This window comes from Aulonocara sp. 'chitande type north' Nkhata Bay, linkage group LG12, assembly GCF_057382095.1.
Source record: "Aulonocara sp. 'chitande type north' Nkhata Bay isolate Kocher_YH1m ecotype deep benthic linkage group LG12, A_spYH_male_GT1.1, whole genome shotgun sequence".
In the NCBI taxonomy this organism is placed as follows: Eukaryota; Metazoa; Chordata; class Actinopteri; order Cichliformes; family Cichlidae; genus Aulonocara; species Aulonocara sp. 'chitande type north' Nkhata Bay.
The window spans coordinates 15,134,773-15,153,936 of record NC_141355.1 but is presented as its reverse complement, the minus strand read 5'-3'; the positions used below and the strand labels follow the sequence as shown (position 1 = coordinate 15,153,936).

The window sequence follows — 19,164 nt, the reverse complement described above, 5'->3', positions numbered from 1 at the left end:
ATAAATAAAGATTGATTGCTACATGATCGCTAGCGACACAGCTATGTTAGCATAGAAACACAGTGAAGCTGGAGGATGAATGCTAACTTTTTTCCACTCGATAAAAGTTAGCATGAGGGTTTCTGGTGGTCAGGGACAAATGCAATCGCATGGCAGGATGCCTTAAACAGATCAAACTTCAGTCAGGAGAATAACTGAGCTGTACAGTAAATAAGTTAAGAACAATGGAATAAAACAAAACAGTAAAAAATAAAACATAGTACATAAAAATTAAAACAGCCCTATATTTAAAAACAAGCTAAAACAGCATTGAATCAACTAAAACAACTGAAGTAAAACTAAAAACCAACATCTCACAAGGAGTGAAAGGCCAGGGTGAATAGATGGGTTTTCAGGAGTGATTTAAAAACAGGCAGAGAAGGGGCCTGTCTTATCTCTAAAGGCAGATCGTTCCACAGTTTTGGAGCTGCTACGGCAAAAGCACGATCTCCTCTAAGTTTACGCTCAGTCAGATGCATTTAGGAGCAGCTGATCAGCTGACCTGAGAGAGCCGGTGGGTGTATAAGGCTGCAGCAGCTCAGAGAGATAAGATGGGGCTAGGCAAAGTGTGGGGCCCGCCTCCTAGGGGGGGGCGCAGAGCCATTGCAGGGTGGGGGGAGGGGGGGCGGTATGAAAAGGGGAAAAAAACAAAATGCTTGGACACTGCTAGCACGGGGCGCCTACACAAACGCAAAGCAGGAGATGAAGCATCGCTGAATAGGTTTCCAAACCAACTTTATTCCAAGCCAAAGACTAGAAAATATGGTGAAGCATATCTGCCCTTTGGTTTCACCTGCACAAGCGCTGAGGTAGGTGGGTCATTCCTACTATTCGGTGCCATTTCAGTGTGATCACTCTTCATCAAAAAATACAAAATTTTGAATTATTTTAACATTTCATCTAAAAGAGGGATTTTCAACCTATAAGAAAAATGTATTGGTCCAGCTAAGGATATTATATTATAATATTTTTTAAAATCAAAGTCTTTACCATGACGTGCCAAATGTCCACCCTGTTACAGGACATTCAATTTTCTATTAATAACTGTTTTGAATGCACAGTTATAGTAATATTTACATTTTCTAAAAGCTACAATGTCCCTTTTTAAAATCTGCAAGGAAATTTCAAGGAAGTATTTTAAACAAGCATTATATTGAAAGAAGACAGGTTCAGTTTTAAGACACAGTGTAATTTCAAAAGATTGTTTTTAGATTCAAAGGGAATATTAAAAAAAAATTGGCTCCATTTTTAAGTAACTTAATTTTGCTGATTCATTCCCTCCCAATAACCAAAGAGACATGCATTATGTTTGTTGATTTGATTTAATTAACAAAAGAAACACACAGGTAACAGGGTGGACAGAGGAGAAACAGGGTGGACAGGAGGTAACAGGGTGGACATAACATCAGTGACAAAAAATACCACCTTAAAGAAACTTCAAAAATCTACATGTAGCAGACATTCATCGTTTCTCAGATTTTCTCTCAGTTGTCTGTAGGCTCTATACTGCCATCGGATATTAAAGACGTGCCGCCTAAATCTGAGTAGTCCGTCATGAAATTCCCCTGCAAGTGCATCCTCTGTTGTCATGACAGTTGTCTTCACTGTAATTGTTGACTTTTTACCAGATACCTCTCCATCATTTAATTTTTCATTCTCTTCTAGAGACCACTTGGTAAAGGCTATCTCTGTGTTGTTAGGAGGTCTCAAGAGTGTGTGTGTTGTACTGAAACAGTCTTTGCACTCACCATATGCACAGACTTTGGATTTAGCATCACACATTGTTGCATCTACCATCTCTTCAATGTGTTTTGTTGCTGACAGACCTTGGACATACAGGGCATTGGCCATGAACTGTAAGTTCTCATGTGTCCTGCACTGACAGGTTTCACGATCAGCTTCTGTGGGCACCACAACCCAAAATGGTCTTAAGGTGCAGAAACAAGAATATGAGACCTGATGCTCAGTTTCTGAAAGAAACTTATGGTGCAGATTCTTCAGTGAATCAGTTAGCAAACGTTTCTGTTTTTTTATTTTCTTTTGAGTTAGTTTGCTTTCGTCCTGTTGTCATCCGACTGACGTCATCTCTTAAGAAGAAGGCCTTTATTTTCTGCTTGCAATCAACTGGTAATCTATTGCTTTCCTTTCTTTCAAAGGTTATGAGCCCTCCATCTTGTCTTTGACCACGCTTTTTTGAAAAGCCTAGAGCTGTCTGTGCAGCCCTCTGTAGCCTGTATTTCTTTATAATTTTTCCTATTGTCGTTTTTGCAATAATTTGCCTCTCTCGTTCCTTTTTGGTGTTTTTGTATTTATTCCTGATTTCCTCAATGATTGATTCCTGCAGTAATAGTCTTTTCCTAATTGTGTTGCTAACTGTTTCATGACGCAGCAGTGCATCCACTTTAGAACGTGGGGATTTTTTTTCCCCACCCAAACGCTGGCACCTCTTCTTGTATTTTTCTTTTTTTCTCTTTTCCTTTTCCAACAAGGCCTTTAGCTCTTTAATTTCATTCTTGAGTCTCCTTCTTCCCTGTCTAATATTCCTTCGTCCAACAATGTATTGCCTACAACACAGGAAATATTGTCACAATTATTATATATATATATGTTTAGATAAATGTTTAGATACAGTATAAGATAGACGTTGGATATTATATGTTTATAATGTATTAGGCAGGTAGTCTCTCTCTCTCTCTCTCTCTCTCTCTCTCTCTCTCTCTCTCTCTCTCTCTCTCTCTCTCTCTCTCTCTTTTTTTTTAGGGCAAAATCACGTTTTATCATTCAAATACAAAATCTACCTAATCAGCAAAGCATTGAACTGTCAACTCTTCTTCTAACCTTGAGGGTCTGGACTTAGGGGAGGAGTATTCATAGCCTCAAATTCTGTCCTGCCTTTGGCACTAGCCCTCTGCTTTCTTTTCCTTTCTCGCCACTGCTTTCTCTGTGCTCTCTTCTGTCGTTCACTGAGATCTGCCACTTTCTTTTTTTCCCCCCTTCCTCTCTGTCCTTTCTCCACTTCTCTTTCTCTTTATTGAGATATATCTGTCTTCTCTCAGGGTCAGCATCACGACGTGCTCGGTAGCGCCGCTGCTTCTCCGCAGCAGACATTGGTGCCATTCCCTGAAAAATGTATACTATTCAAAATCTTCTAAAAGTATATATATACAGGTTAATAATAATTACCAATACACACTTGTATAAATAACCCTAAACACTAAACTTCTATCATCTTACGTCCCCCCTGTTACCATGTGTCCCCCCTGTTACAGTGCATAGCAATAACAGGGGTGACGGTATCAGGGGGGAGATTTTATGCTAAACTTAGCCATTACTACTAGTATGATGAACAACAAGCTAGTACATGGTGACCACTAAGAACCATTTTTAACATGTTTATTAGCCATATTATAAAAATTACAAAAAAAAAATTGTTTCCACTATTAATAAGCGTAACAGGTTGGACGTGTTATGCTTTGCCACATTACAAAATCTTGCTAAAACATTGAAAAAAGGGTTGATTAAAGAGTGGTACTTACTCGTCTTCTTCTTGAAAGTTTTCCCTCCAAAATATGTTACATCTGGGAGTGTCATGTGACTAAAAGAATAATCAGGTGATGTGTTCTATGGAATTCTTATCAGAGTAACAGGGGTGACAGTTGATTCAGGGACACAACATTTTTTAAAGATTTTAAGTATTAAACATGCATTAATAATAAAAAAGAACATTTGATGAGGAACATTAGAAATAAGCCAATCCAGAAATGATGAAAAATCTAGATTTCTTTTTTTTTTTTTTTAAGTTATATTTGTAACTGAAGTCGAGCAAGCATGACTGGGGACATAGTACTTTAGTGACTTGTGCTAAAATAAAAGTAATTTACTTTTAATGTATTTATCCTGTGTATATATCAATGTGTTCTATGGTAGAGGGGGGTTAAACATACAAGAAAATGGTTTAGAAATAAGCATTAGACAAGTTTTACACTAAATATACCATATTATGTCATTAGGACTCAAATGGCACCGAATAGTAAGAATGACCCAGGTCTCCCCTGCAGAATTGGTTTTCCCTTCGTCGGGAGCAGCGCTGGGCTGTTCAAATCACGGACAAACAGTATCCCACATTCTTGATTTTTAGTTCACAAACACTTGTTGTAATGACTAACTACTCCTGACATTTTGGAGACGTTAGCTCTTTATACAGTAAAGTTAGAGTGGGATACAAAAAATATCAGGCTGATCCTGCCACGATTTGTTCCCCCGGTTCAAATCACGGAATAACAGTATCCCACTGTGACACACGCTAGGCACAGATACACCCACACACAGGTCGTTGTCATCAGATCCCACATTTATTAAGAGTGTGCACTGAATTACAACAGAACACCGTCTGACAGCGGTCGGTTTCCCCAGCGTCTCTCTCCTCCGCTCCTCTCCACCTCACTATATAAAGGAAAGGAAAACCACCATCAGTCCAAAATCGCCATCAGCTGTTCTTACCAGCACCGCCCCGTTGAGCTCACTGCACCACTCCTCCCCTGCAGCCGCGCCCCGGACCACACCTCCGCCACACCCACAGTTTATGTTTTTAATCCCATTTTGCACAGAGAAGCATTTTTTGAAAAATGTATTGATAGCAATGCTGAATATTATTACACAGTAAAAAAAACAACTACATGTAAAATTACACCGTAGGGGTGTATGTCTAAGGAGCTCAATGAGGTAGCTTGGAGCTATATCGTTAATAATTCGGAAGGTGAGCAGCAGGATTTTGAATTGAATGCGATACTTAACGGGAAGCCAATGCAGGTCGGCAAGGACAGTGGGTGATAGAGGCATTACATCGGTCTTTCCATCACATTTGTGGCTTCTTCTCCGCTGCTTCTAAGTGGAAATTGGTACATTTGACTTCACTACAATTATCTGACATCTTTAGTTGTTATTTTACAGATGAAGATTTGTGCTCATGAAACGCATGAAGTACAATTTTGTTTCTGTAGTTGATCAATCAGTTATTTGACTTGCATGAATTCAGCAACTATTATTATATGTTAAGTCTTTAAAAGTACTTACTGTTGATATTATTTTCTGTAAATTGTTCAAAATCATAAATGTGTGAGAAGCACTCAATCAGGGGCGACTCCAGCATCAAACCTTTAGGAGGGCTCAGCTCAGTCTTAATGTCATGCTTTTAGTGTTGCCTTCAAAAGAAATGTAATTTTTGGATGACCTACAGCAGTGTCTAAGAATAACAGATTTTAATATAATACATCAGCTTTACGGTGGTCACTTTAGTTTAAAACCCGATGCAATGGCACAGTCATGTTGACAGTAAATTTCAAAAACAGTTTAAGAAAAAGCAGATCAGAGGAGAAACCTGCACGGCATTGTTTCAGTCTCTTAACCACATAGAGGCAGGTCCACCAAATCATCAAGTATTTAAAGTACCATTATACAATACAGACAGTTCAAAATCCCCCTGCGACTCCACGTACCTGCACAAGAAGCAAACTGGTAATAGAGCTGATTTTAAATGACAGCTTTTGAATTCATGCAAACCCAAACACTTTGTTGTGCAGACTCAGCACAGAGACTCGTGTACACCAATTCAGAGAGTGGAGAACAGATTTGTAGTCTGTCACATCAGTATAGTGGCATTCATCCTGTTCAAGTTTACAGTGATGTGAATGTTGCTAAATGCTATTATTCACATTAATAGCAGAGTGCTACTGAAAAGCACACAACGCATCCATTTAATGCATGTAGATGTTGTGAAAAATCCACCTGATCTCTGTTAGTTCCAGTCTCTCTGTCCGCGCTTCCTCTTTGTACTGACAATCACACACAAACATTTTATATTCAACTAAAAAAATAACAAAAAAAATATGTATATATTCTTGTAATAATTATTTTAAGAGCAGTTTCGGATCATCGTTTGATAAGAGCATAGCACCCTGCTTAGTTATAAGCGATCACCATAGATGAATGTGGGCAAAGCAGAAGTGACATATATGTAGCCAGGTGGAAGGTCTTTATTATCGGACATGTCCCTGACTTTGACTTCATGTCCACTCTTACCTGTTTCTTATGTGTGCTGTGTTCCTCCATCTTTCTCCCTTTTTCTCCCCAGCTATGAAGTCTTTTGAATTTTCACTCAATAACAGCACCTTTTAAAGTTATTTGTTTTTATTTATTTAAACATATAGTAAAATTAATATAAAGTGGTACATGTTATGCACTACCTAAAGTGTGAAGTCACAGAATGATACTATTTAGTGCAGTTTTTAATCATTACCAGTCTTCATCTTAGAGCTTGTGCTCTTATTGTGCCATGATGTCTCCTTTTAAACTGTGTGGATATTCACCTCTTCTTCATCCTTCCTGTTCCTTTCACCAAACTGCTCACTCTTGTTCTCCTCTGATCTCACTTCCTGTTCTGGTTATAAGAAGAATGCAGTCAGCATGTGTCAAAGACACTCCCTTAGATTAGATATTTAACATTTTATTTATCAACTATTTTATGCACTAAATCAATCAATTATTAAACAAATATCATATTGTAGAAAAGCAAATAATAATGCACTAAGCAGTTTCATGCCACAAGAGCTAAATGGTCACTTCACTGTATTTATTTCCCACAAACTACTATACCTAGGATCTTCAAGTTTCCACTATAATTCATTAATCTGCAGCTACTGTAGAACATAAAGTATATTGACCTCTATTGCTTTCTTTATGACTTGGCCTGAATACACACACATACACATCTTTGAATAGCACAACAAATGAGGTAATTTTCCATGTGTTTTAATAGGTTTTAGTGATTTATGGGTTTTATGTATGTGTGTGTATTTTGGTCTTCAGTGTAAATTTATACAAACTGTAATTTTTTCAGATGAAAGATCCATTATTTAATGTTGCTTTATGTTGACTCTATGGAGAATAAAGCCTTGCATGAGCGTTGCTATTTTTAATTGTGGAGTGGAAGACCTACTGTACTTGTTGTTTAGTCTGTGATCTGAATGCCAAATTTAACCAAATTGAAAGCAAAGGTTACAGCTGGGATATTCCACACATTTGAAAGACTCATTGTGTAACTCAGATGTTTATGAGCTTTGATCACTCCAGCATAATAATTATCATGTAACTGCAAGAAGACTTAATGAAACTGAAACAATGCACCCTAACACAGGCATTTGAACTGTACGCTAAGGAGTGCATGAAGTGTACCTCTACAGCTGAAAAGAGTTTGACTCTATAATTTCTGGATCTACTGATTTGTTTCTGATGTATCTCTTCTTTTATTTAGCCTGTATTTGTATAGTGCTTTACTAGTCCCTAAGGTCCCCAAAGCGCTTTACACAACGAGTCATCCACCCATTCACACACTGGTGATGGCAAGCTACATTGTAGCCACAGCCACCCTGGGGCGCACTGACAGAGGCGAGGCTGCCGGACACTGGCGCCACCAGTAGGCAACGGGGGAAGTATCTTGCCCAAGGACACAACGACCGCGGCCGTACAAGCCGGGGCTCGAACCGGCAACCTTCCGGTTACAAGGCGAACTCCCAACTCTTGAGCCACAATCGCCCCATTATGAACAGAAAGATGATGAAATCCTCTTTATTTGAGAAAATGTCCTTAAACTATTTTTCCTCCTTCTTACTGAGTTTCCAAGCTACCTCTTTGTTAAGTGAATAAACTATTTGAACAAGAAAGATATCATGGCATTTATGATGATACTGTGTGTGTGTGTGTGTGTGTGTGTGTGTGTGTGTGTGTGTGTGTGTGTGTGTGTGCGCGTGCGTGCAGAGGGGAGGTCAAGACAGGAGCTCGCTGAGTTGACCTGGTACATCAAGTTTGGATTTCCCCAGTTATTGGTAAACAAAAAAGATTTAAACTTAAAAGATTTTGAGTTCATGCACACTAGAAAAAAAAATTCTCTTCATCACAATCATTTGTTTAAAAATATGGCTATTTTACTGATCTATGGTTATTATTAAAGAGGAAGGAAAGAAGAAGAGGAAGCCTGAGCCCAGGTTCTGTCCATTTTCATAACAAGTGACAGCACAGACATCTGAGCTTTTTCGTCATAAAGATTGTGATGTGAAGCATCAGCAGGTAAAGTGTCGTTAAAGTGTCACTTCAATAATGCTGCTGGGAGAAAGAAGTGTTGACACATACTAGTTTTGAATAAAAGGTTTAAAACACAAACAGTCGAATCCTAGGTGTTGCTTTTAAGCTTAAAGAATATAATAAGTTCTAAGACAATTCAGTTTACTTCTTACTGTCCATGTTGTGTTGTGGTATTTACTTTATCATGAATGTACGCTACTTTGTTCTAGCGACTGTAAAAAAAATAATTGTATTCATGAAATAAACTAGACTTTCACAGTCTGCATCTTCCACAGTTTTTATGCTTTTTTTCCACTCCAAGTTTGACACAAACCCACAGACAACCAGAGTTAACTAACTATGTGAAGCAATCACAGACACTGTAATGGCTGATTTTTCTAATAAACACAATCAGGTTAACATTAAGGTTTAACATTGAAGGAGATTTGTTCCATAGTCACAGTTATACTTGTATTTCCTTTACTTACATCCAACACTACTATGTTCTGTTTCAGTCCAGGTGCTGGCAGTTTATCCTTTGTTGTTTGGACAAATAAGCTTAAAGCTAAACCTTCATGTTTTTGATGGGAAAGTTTGTTAAACCATTGCTCAACTTATGTCTGCATGAGAGCAGATAATTATGATGTACTTGTAAAAAGACTTGATAAGCAGGTCACAGCTGAATCAAGGGGTAATAAAAATAAGACCACGCGGTCTCAGCACGACTACACATGCAGTGGGTTATCGCACACATTTGAAAGACTCATTGTGTAACTCAGGATGTGACCCCTTATAAAGGAGACAGAGAAGTTCTGTTGTTCAGTCAAGTAAAACCTGGTGAAAGCGCAATTCTAAGACTCTGGTCGTTGCTTAAGTGTATAGATAAAAAATCTTTTCTTCATACATTCTTTTCTTACTATATTAGTATAATCGCCAAATCGATCATTTAATATTTATCTCCTGAAACGATCTACATTAACTTTTTATCCCTAGAAATGTGTTTCCAGAGTCCCAGGTTTAGTGACTTCCTGTCCACCATCACATTAGCCGAGTAGTTGTCAAATTTGAGGGGAGCAGAGAAGATCAGACACCAGTCAGCAGGTCAGAGGCCATCTCTCATTTCACAAATCAATCACTTGATTTATAAATGGAACAAACACCCCATCAGACCAGGTAATGACCCATTATGAGACAACAGCCGTCTGAGAGGAGATGTTCTGTATCACAAAACATGGGAAACAAACAAACTCTAGGCATTCTGAAATATATAAAGCTCAACAAAAAAAGACAACCATATCAGATCCTGATGTAATTCATGTTGCTGTTGTCTTTATTAGTCATTTAAAAAGAGGTCCAGAAAAAGTGTCCAGGAAGAGATTCTACTATTTATGCAGCACTGCCCCCGTGTGGCCACAAAGACACACAACAGCTTCATTTCTCAGCCTGTTGCCTTCTTTTTCCTTCATGATGTAAACAGTGAATGAACCGAAAGAAGTCAACCCATAAACTGTTAAACTGATACAACAATCATGATGATTATGTAACAAGTTGTAGTTGACTTTCTGGTGGTCGTTTTGGTATACAATTTAAAAGCCATTTTCTTTTATAAATACACCATACACTTTGTTCTTGACCATTTCTTTTCCTCATATCCTTAACGGACAGTGGAGGAACACTACATCTAGCTTCTGTTTAACATTTATCCAGGCGCCCCCACACTGTACCTCTACAGAAACCAAGGGAGAGACAGACACACAAAGATTTCCACTTGAATCTTGATCTCAAAATAGAAAAAGTTTTATCACAAAATAATTACAAGAGCACAAATAAAAACTCGAAACCAAAGACAAATGAAATAAAAGGGCAAGGCCCTGCGACTGAACACAGCACATCTTGCACACCTTTAAAATTCACAAATTTCAGTTTTCTTTGTCAGTCTGTGGTATTAAAAAAATCTCAACATGATGACCAATGTTTGACCTTTCACCTCTAGCATAGTTTTCTCTGGATTTCAATCTGGCCACTCCTGAAATGACATTTATCAGTGTATGTACAGCATCCATTTTTGGTTTAGACAGTCTGACTCCATGGCAACCTCCGAGACTCTTCTTTTCCTAAAAAAAAAAAAAGTCTCTATATGACCACCAACAAACCTGTTACACCATATTTTTTCACCAGCTCACCTTTGCTGAAGGTTCTCATACAAATCTAAACATCTTTTGAGAAAGTCCACATCACTCTGATCTGTAATGAAAACAGAAAAACAATGACAACACCAGCAGAGGCCTCCGACATAAACCTGGCAACATAAATCTAGATAACTTTGCTTATTTATCTCTTAAAACATTCAACAAAGATTAAAAATTCTAACAAATATACCAATATAAATATATATTCCAGAAACAGGACATTCCAGTTAGATCCTCTCCAAACTTATACTGGGCAGCTCAGCCCATCATCCACTTTTACAAAACAGAAAGCCGCCTGATACAACAGCCCCAAAAGTGACAAAAATCCACCTCCAAAAAGCAAAACTTCTCATAATGGAAAAACAAAAAAGATTGTCAATCCTATCAAACACTTTCTCTTAATCTAAAGAAATTATTCCAACATCAAACTGTACAATTTACAAATAACTACCAAGTCTCTCATGAGAAAACTCTTGTTCACATTAGAGCTGTGTGGTACACAGTACGACTGATCTCTGTGAGTGATTCATTTCACAAAGTGTTTCGGCCTGGTGGCCAGTACTTTTGAAGGAAGTTAGTAATCTGTGCATAACAGAGCCACGTCTCCATTTCTAAGCAGAGACAAATCTCTGTTTTTTTAGGGAGAAGAGAGAGCCCCACATGATGGCTCGATGCCAGTAACAGTCTTTTACAGAAGTCTGCAGGCAGCCCACCCTGTGCAGGAGCCAGCTGACCAGCAGCAGCACTAATCTCCTCCAAAGAAAAGTTAGCATCCAGGACAGCTCTGTCCTCAGAGCTCAGCTGAGGAAGCCCCTGCAGCAGCTTCTCCACTCAAGCTTTATTACTTTACTCCATCCCTAACATGGTGGTGTAAAAGTCCACGGCATACTGACCTGCTCTGCATCCAGGAAAAACCACTAACGCCACATAAACTACACTAACAACACCATACACAATTACACTAACTCATAATCAGCCTCACAACACACCACACATAAAAAAAAAAACACAACTTTCAGCCAGACAAACCACACAGTCCACCAAACTTCCATCATTCACAAGAGAGAGGGAGAGATATAAAACGAGAGAGTTTAGTGGATGTGTGTTTGTGTGTGTGATACACACTATTTATGAATGTACTCTCCAATAAAGGTTATGTAGTTGATGAAAAGTGGGTTAGATTAAATGTTTACATTTCTTGTGCATGAAGTAAACTATAATATTTATATGTAAAATTCCACACCTACACCTGTGCGCCCTCACACTGCAGCACATTTTACTCCCCTGGTTGCAGAAACCGTTCTATATTTTGTCACAGCTGCAAAAGAAGCTCCACTCAAAGAAACTCAAAGTTGATGGAGAGGAAGAGATTTCAGAACATGAGGCAGGAAGGTGGGGAGAGAGTGAGGCGGTATGGCACACAGGAAACGGTCGAGGGCAGACTCAAACCCAAGCTCCTGCAGTGGGAACTCTAACGTTTAGTACATGTGTCCCCACTCAGCCAGGTGAGATATAGCAGAACCATCAATTCAGAGTCTGACAGTAAGGGTGAAGACGAGCCTGACTGTTGGTCTGCTCCAAAACAAGCCCATAAGCAAGCTTTGAAATAATATGTTACAAAAGTGTGAAACTGCGACATGAAATTTGATTTGAAAATGAAATTCATCCTGATCAGGAGCTGTTATGATCTAAATGGTGTTCTAGATCCAGTAAGCATTCATTCAACTTGTATGCAGCAAAATTAAAAATAAGTTACCACATGTTGTTTTTTAATTTGGTAAATAATTGATAAAATGTTAAAAGTACTGGTCGTACCTTAGCCACATGTTTTTTCTGTGTCCTGAGCTACAAGGTTTCTGGACAGGGTATTTTGCTATTATGTCAACTGTTCTTGGGGTAACTCTTCATCCTTGTCCTCTGATTGCTGTATTTGGGATTCCTGTTCGCTCACTTACACTTGATTCCACACAAAAGGATATTATAGCCTTCACATCCCTATTAGCGAGACGTCTAATATTGTTGCATTGGAAGTCTGTTAAGTATCCTACTGTTTCCCGGTGGCTTGAAGATGTCATGTTTTTTTTAAAACTTGAAAAATTAAATATACGTTGAGAGGTTGCACAGCCAAATTTTTTCACAAGTGGCAACCCTTTATCTCTTATTTTGCTAGTCTAGAGGTATTGCCTGTTTAAATCTACTTTTATTACTGTTATATTCCTCTAATATGTTTGATGGTTGTGTTGATCTGGGGGGCGTTGTGGTTTGTTTTTTTTTGTTACTTATATATATATATATATATATATATATATATATATATATATATACACATACACACACATATATATACACACACACACACACACACACACACTTAGGAAAATGAAGAAAGGTTGACTGTATTTCGGTAACTACTTACAGAAAAAGATTGATGAGCACAAAAAAAAACCACAAAAAAAAGAAACAAACTTTAATTGTTTCTGATTAGAAGCTGTACAATCCGGACTGACTTTAACAAATGTGCTATAGGCTCACCTGGAAAATAGTGAGCTTTAAAAGACTGATTTTGTTCCAAAGGCTTGCACAGACCTCAACCAATCCTAAGGCTAATTAGCACGGCTAGAATTTTAAAAACATTTGTTAAATGATGTCATTGCTAACATATACCTGTTTTAGAGCATGGTGAGTAGCGAGAATGCAAAGTTATTGTTACCTCTAAAAAGAAAAATGTGAAGATGTGATATTAGCACGAGCTATATAGTATCTCCAAAAGTTTATTCTGTTCATCTGGACTTTACGTTTTGTGGGAAAAACGTTTCGTCACTCATCCAATTGACTTCTTCAGTCTCAGCTGACTGCAGGTTTCCCCAATCTTATAAACAGTGCATGTATATGGTTACCTGCCCCCTTGCAAAACTTTGCTAGACCCGTCCCTGCACAGTTACCAGCTGTCAGTAAAAAAGGATCCTGATGTTATTTGTCTCTCAGAAACAGTTCATAACTTCCCTTCAACTTATTCATGTCACCTAAAAGGTAAACCTGTTTCTCCATCACCTGTTCAGCTCTGATGATTCAGTAAGGACATCTCCTGGTTTCATCTTCACGTTTCCCTCTCACCATATATCCAAACCGATATCATGACCAGCAGCTGTTACAGCTGTGGCTCCAGCCAACATCAGCTGATACTAGAAAGTAATATTAAATAAATTCTAATAGCAGCTGATCAAGTTTTAACCTGCTGCTGTTGTTTAGAGCGACCACCGCTGGTTTCCTCTTTCTGGCTCGAAATGCGCGATAAACAAACAAGAGAGAAAAGCGATCAGCTGATCATTGATCAGTTTCATCATTTAAGTAGCAACAGGAGAGAGAGGGAGAGAGAATGGGAGAAGAAGAGGCAGCTGGCCACGTAAAGACACAGAAGAACTCCAGCTTTGTGTATTTTTTTTTCATTCAAGCTGGACATTCAAGCACACTTTACTTTCTGAACCTTTTGTTCAGTTTCAGCAAGAGCTGGTTTTCTAAATTAACAGAGGCAATCCGACTTCGTTTGGCTGTGAAGAGTAGACCAGCACAGCTAAAAAGTCGTTCACACGCAGCAGAAGCAGGCAGAGCTGTGTTCAGTTTAAGAGAGAGGTTTTTGATACCTGAGAAGGAGTGCAGCAGCTCCATGGTGTCTGTGGCACAAGCAAGGTAACCATCAAGCTCAACTGCACTTTGCAGCCTTCTGGAGATTGGTCTGGAGAAGAATTCATCTTCATCAGATGACTCTCTTTGCTGATCCTCACTCTCATGCTCTGTCGTTTCAAGATGTTGTTTGATGTATGTCAAGGCTGTAATTGCAAGTAGATAACACAATTTTGTTATTTAAATTTCAGTGATTATTCCTGAACACAAATTTAAAAACGGCAAATTCTCAAAAAGGATTGTTTAGTATTCGGGACAGACCATCAATAACTTACAATGTATTAGGTGAAATACTCACTTAAGCATGTGTTCAAATGTAAAAATACACAAAAATGGGATCACATGAATCCTTACCAGCCTCTGTTACATCTGCTCTGTCAGTCCAGGAAGTCTTGAACTTGGGTAAGAGGACTGCAGCTGCAGCCAACTCTGGATCCTCCATCATCGCTCCAAAACGCTTTTGAAGGCCATTTTGCAGGACTCTGATGAGTGGCACGCATGTCTTGCTTGATGTCTCCAGCCTGCTAAGTTTGAACAGTAGTTGTTGGATTACTGGCAGGAGCCATCCCATAAAGGAAGTGGACTCAGACTGAAGAATGTTTGAAGCTTTCACCAGTGGCTTCATGGTGGTACAGTACTCCCTAAGGAATGCAACTTCTGCAGGACTCAACCTGTAAGACACAACAACAAAACCCACCATGACTATAACAGGGATCTTCTGATTTAATATTAAGAGTCTGCTCACGTTTTTAACCATCCATTAAGGAAAATTCACAAGATTTGCAACCATATTGGTAGGTGTCCAATTTTACTCACATTTTCACCTTGAACTCCTCACAAATGCTCCTGATGGCATTTCCCCCCTTCTCATCAATGATGCGTATTATCCTTTCAATGGCAAGGTAGGTTGAATTCCATTGTGTTGCATTGGGACGAATGATCTGTAGTTCACACTTGTCCTCTACCACTTCATTAGCCAAATGAGTTTTGTTCCAAATGGCCTGGCATTTTGCAAAGCATGCACGGGAGAGCCTCTCGTAGGTTTCCTTCATGCTCTCTGCTAGGGCAGCATCAGATGTTGCCACAAGGTTTAGCAGGTGACATGCACATCGCTGATGAGACGGGAGTTGATACTCCAAACCAGAGTCTTCATCAGAATTGCACTTGCCTCATGGTAGTCAATATGGTCAGTCAGGTCAATAGTTTCTGGGTCTGTTTCATCTTCAGCTTCATCTGCATCATTTTGTGCCCCAAACAGTGGATCCAACTTTGTCAAGGCCTTCCACATATCAGTTGTGGTTCTTACAACTTTGCCTCTAATCTTGTATTGGCAATGGATATCATCAAGCGCACCAGCAAGCATGTCAAATGTGTGAGACCCTCTCAATCTTTTGCATGCTGGTGCTGCAGATCTTCTTTCCAGGGACTCTTCCTCCAATGGCATGTGACTCCAAGGTAACTTTTCTGATGAGCTGACCAACAATCAGTAGTGGTAGCAACAAATTTGACTTTATCCAATGCTGCAACCAAAGTCATCTTCATGTGATCAGCAGCTTCACAGATTCTGGCACGGACAGTGGGTCTGGAGAGGACTTTGGCTTGAGGTTGTAATGTGGTAACCAATTCTTTGAAAGATGGCTGTTCTACCACTGCAAATGGCTGTAGACCCTCACATATGAAAATGATGACAAGCATGTCAACAGTTGCTTGTGGAACATGTTTGTTTGCAGCTCTCAACATCAGGTCTGGTAACTTGGCTTGTGTATTTGCTGAGAGCTTGTTTGGTGTGGCTGTGGCCTTTCGCTGACGAGATGTTGATGCCACAGTGATATTGTACTGCTCAATCTTCGATGGATGTTTCCTCCGTAGAGATAAATATTATCATACGTCAGGTTCATACATTACTTCATAACATCACTGTGATTAACACTACAGGAAAACATTTTTAAAACATCATTCAACTAGACATGAGCTAATCTTTGATTGTTTAGCATAGTATAAAAGAGTGGTGAATTTGGTCAAATCTTGCAGATATATTGCTGTATTTATTTACAAATGTAAGCCAATTTTGAACGATCATTGCGAAAAACATGAATTTCTGTATACATTCCAAGTTCTGTAATCTGTATACTATCTGTAAAAAGAGTATCGACCAATGTATCAGTATCTAAATTTTTAAGTCCTTTTTATCAGTATCACCCTAAAGTTTTCAGTATTAGTCAGGTTCTAAAAATACTAAGAGAGCAAAATATGTGTATATAGCAAATGTAATTTAAGGAAAGGGATCACATACACAAAAATGCTGCCCATACAGCTAACAAATAAAAACAATCCACATTATGTTCTTTAAAAAAATATATCATATTGGGAAACATATAACCCTACTGATTAAGAGCCACGTCACTATGATAGACCTATATCAGGCCAATGATCCTGATCAACTGATCCATCAAGCGGGCTCTGGTACATGTCAGCTGAGAGCTGGAAGATTAATTTGAGATGCAGCTCAGCACTGTGTTCAAATTTTGTTTTTGTTTTTTATATAGGCCAGCTGATTGTAGGCCTGTGAGTTTTAAATGACTACAAATTTAATTTATTGTAATGACGGTGGTTATCCAAATAATAAGCTAAAACATTCCTACGAATTTAGCTCAATTATGCATGCACACACGCACATTAGCTAGCTCCGTCTTATTTTAATATCAGGCTAACCAATGGCGGTGACAATATCTCAGCCAAACTAATAACCTTAACACACATGAAAAATAAGAAGGCAATATTGTACACGTATAGTTGTAAAACCTCTTACCTCAATGTGTTTTTTTTTTTTTGTTTTTTTTAGATTAGACGCTGAAGTCTTGTAAGCTGAAATGACTGTAGAGGTCAAACAAAGTTTGCACTGCATCTGGACGCTGTCTCCTTTTCTCCCTCTGCACATGAAAAATTCCTCCAGGTATGGCCACGGGCACACGTCCTCCGTCTTTTCTATGTCGTTTTCATGGTTGACAGTTGTCCTCTGTCTCCATTTTGGCTTCTTTGTCTCCACATCTTCCGTCTATAAAGTAGTTTGTACTCCACCATGTAGCACCTCCAGACACCTGTGCCTGCTGCTGCATCAGAGTTTATTCTTTGCTTACGTCTTAAATTGGCCGGTCGGGATTGCACGGCTTTATTGGCTGCAAAAATGCAGACGAAAGGTTTGAATATTAATTCAAATTGTGGGCGTACTCAGTAGATTACATGGTGTAAGTTGTACTCAAGTATGAGTAAAATTACACACTTGAAAAATTACTCATAAAAGTACAAGTACCCAAAAAATCTACTTAATTACAGTAACGTGAGTATTTGTAATTCATTACTTCCACCCCTGACAGTAAATGACCATAAATTAACTGTAAATTACACTGCGGTGAGCTCCATTCATATCCGGTTGTTCAGTGATGACGCCACGAATCCTACTTCCGGGTCTAAAGTAGTCTGCGTTTAATATGGCTTTTGTGTTGTTAACATGTTTAATGTTATGTATTTTCTTCTATTTGATCTCAAAAGAAAGGGAGGTCAACAGGGATCACTGACTGTCAGTGATCCCTGTTGACCTCCCTCGGCTTTTATTACCGCTAATCATTTATTTAAGCTCAGTTTTTAAAACCTTAGGATGTAACTACAGCCCAGCCCATGCAGCAGTATATGAATGACTAACCTCGTATTTTGGATGGATTATCTCAGTTGTTCTCCTCGCGTATAGGTGTAACGGAGAAACAGCCAATCAAATCGCAGCTTTTCGGGCATTGGAAAAAAATGGTTGTTTTTTTTTACACTGAACTGTCTGAGCGCGGGTTCGAGTCCTGGTTGGGACAAAGGTTGTGTTACATTATCAAAAGTTAAACACCATTTTCAATTTACTTATTGTGGATAACATTTATTTTTCACTTTGCTTTTAATTTTTATTTCATTATCATTTTATTTAGATTATATAGTGTTATGGCCTGTGGAGCAATTTTTCTGCATTACGTACCTATACTGTCATAACTCAGACTGTATCATGACAGTCTTGAGATGATACATACCAGACATATAGTCTACAATTATGCAGACATCCAACTTTTAATAAAAAGACTAAAGCTAAAACTATAATACAGATACATTCTGATGACATAGAAAATGATGCTTATACATAATTTAAACAAGGCATGTCTGTAATAAGTCATCTGTCTGCTTCCTGGTGGCTGTTAGTTTATATCTATTCATTTTCCAGCACAAACTCAGTACTGACATCATTACTTTATTCCAGTCATGCTCTTGCCAGCCTCCACTCTGCATGCTTTAAATCTGTTGCTCTTCTGCTTCTACCATTCTGTGTTTCAGATCCTCAGCTATGCAGCCCGCCTCCTCTCCTTTCTCCTCCTCACCGTGGTCACTCAGAACCCTGTCCCAGCCTCCATCTTCATCACTACCAGCATTTTGACTCTGGGGTGTGGCTTATGCAAAATCCTGTCACTGCTGAGATTTCTTCTGCTATGATGGGTCATTGGAGTCTAACTGCCTAACAGTTACATTTATTTCTGTATCTCAATAAATCATGTTCGGTTTTTCCACATGATCTCTCCTTATTGAACTGCTTTTGTAGATAAGCTTCAAGCCAGAAAGCAACAATACCTAAACCAAAAATATTATCATCAGAAGTGAGAAAGTGTCTGGACTATCTCCGGCTGTGTTGCATGTATTAAAGATAACTTCAGACACTGTCTGGTTGTCATGTCTGAAACAGGCTGTATAGTCACACAGATAAAAGACAGCAGTCATGTTTCTAATATTACAAATCAACCAGAAAGATTATAAAGATAAAAGCTGTGAGACCCCACTAGAGAAAGGATGGCTTGTTATCATTACATGAAGTGATTTAGAAATAATATGTAAGCTTTCAGGGCCGCACTCATAGCTTTTTAAAACTGATTACCTGATGGTGAGCACACACAGGTATATAAACATACAGGTGAACTCTAAGAGGTTATCAAGAAGAGAGCTGTGCTGCTATTTTTACAGAACACAATTTATTCACATTTTTATATTTACAATCAGTTTTTATTTATATAAACAAAATAAACATTACAAAACTAGAACAAAACTATCTTATGTACAA

General features: G+C 38.6%; 1 pseudogene; it reads right to left on the bottom strand.

Moving 5' to 3' along the window:
• Window positions 1–863: 863 nt before the first annotated feature.
• LOC147317093 (uncharacterized) lies at window positions 864–15,076 on the bottom strand (annotated as a pseudogene).
• Between the last annotated feature and the right edge of the window lie 4,088 nt (window positions 15,077–19,164).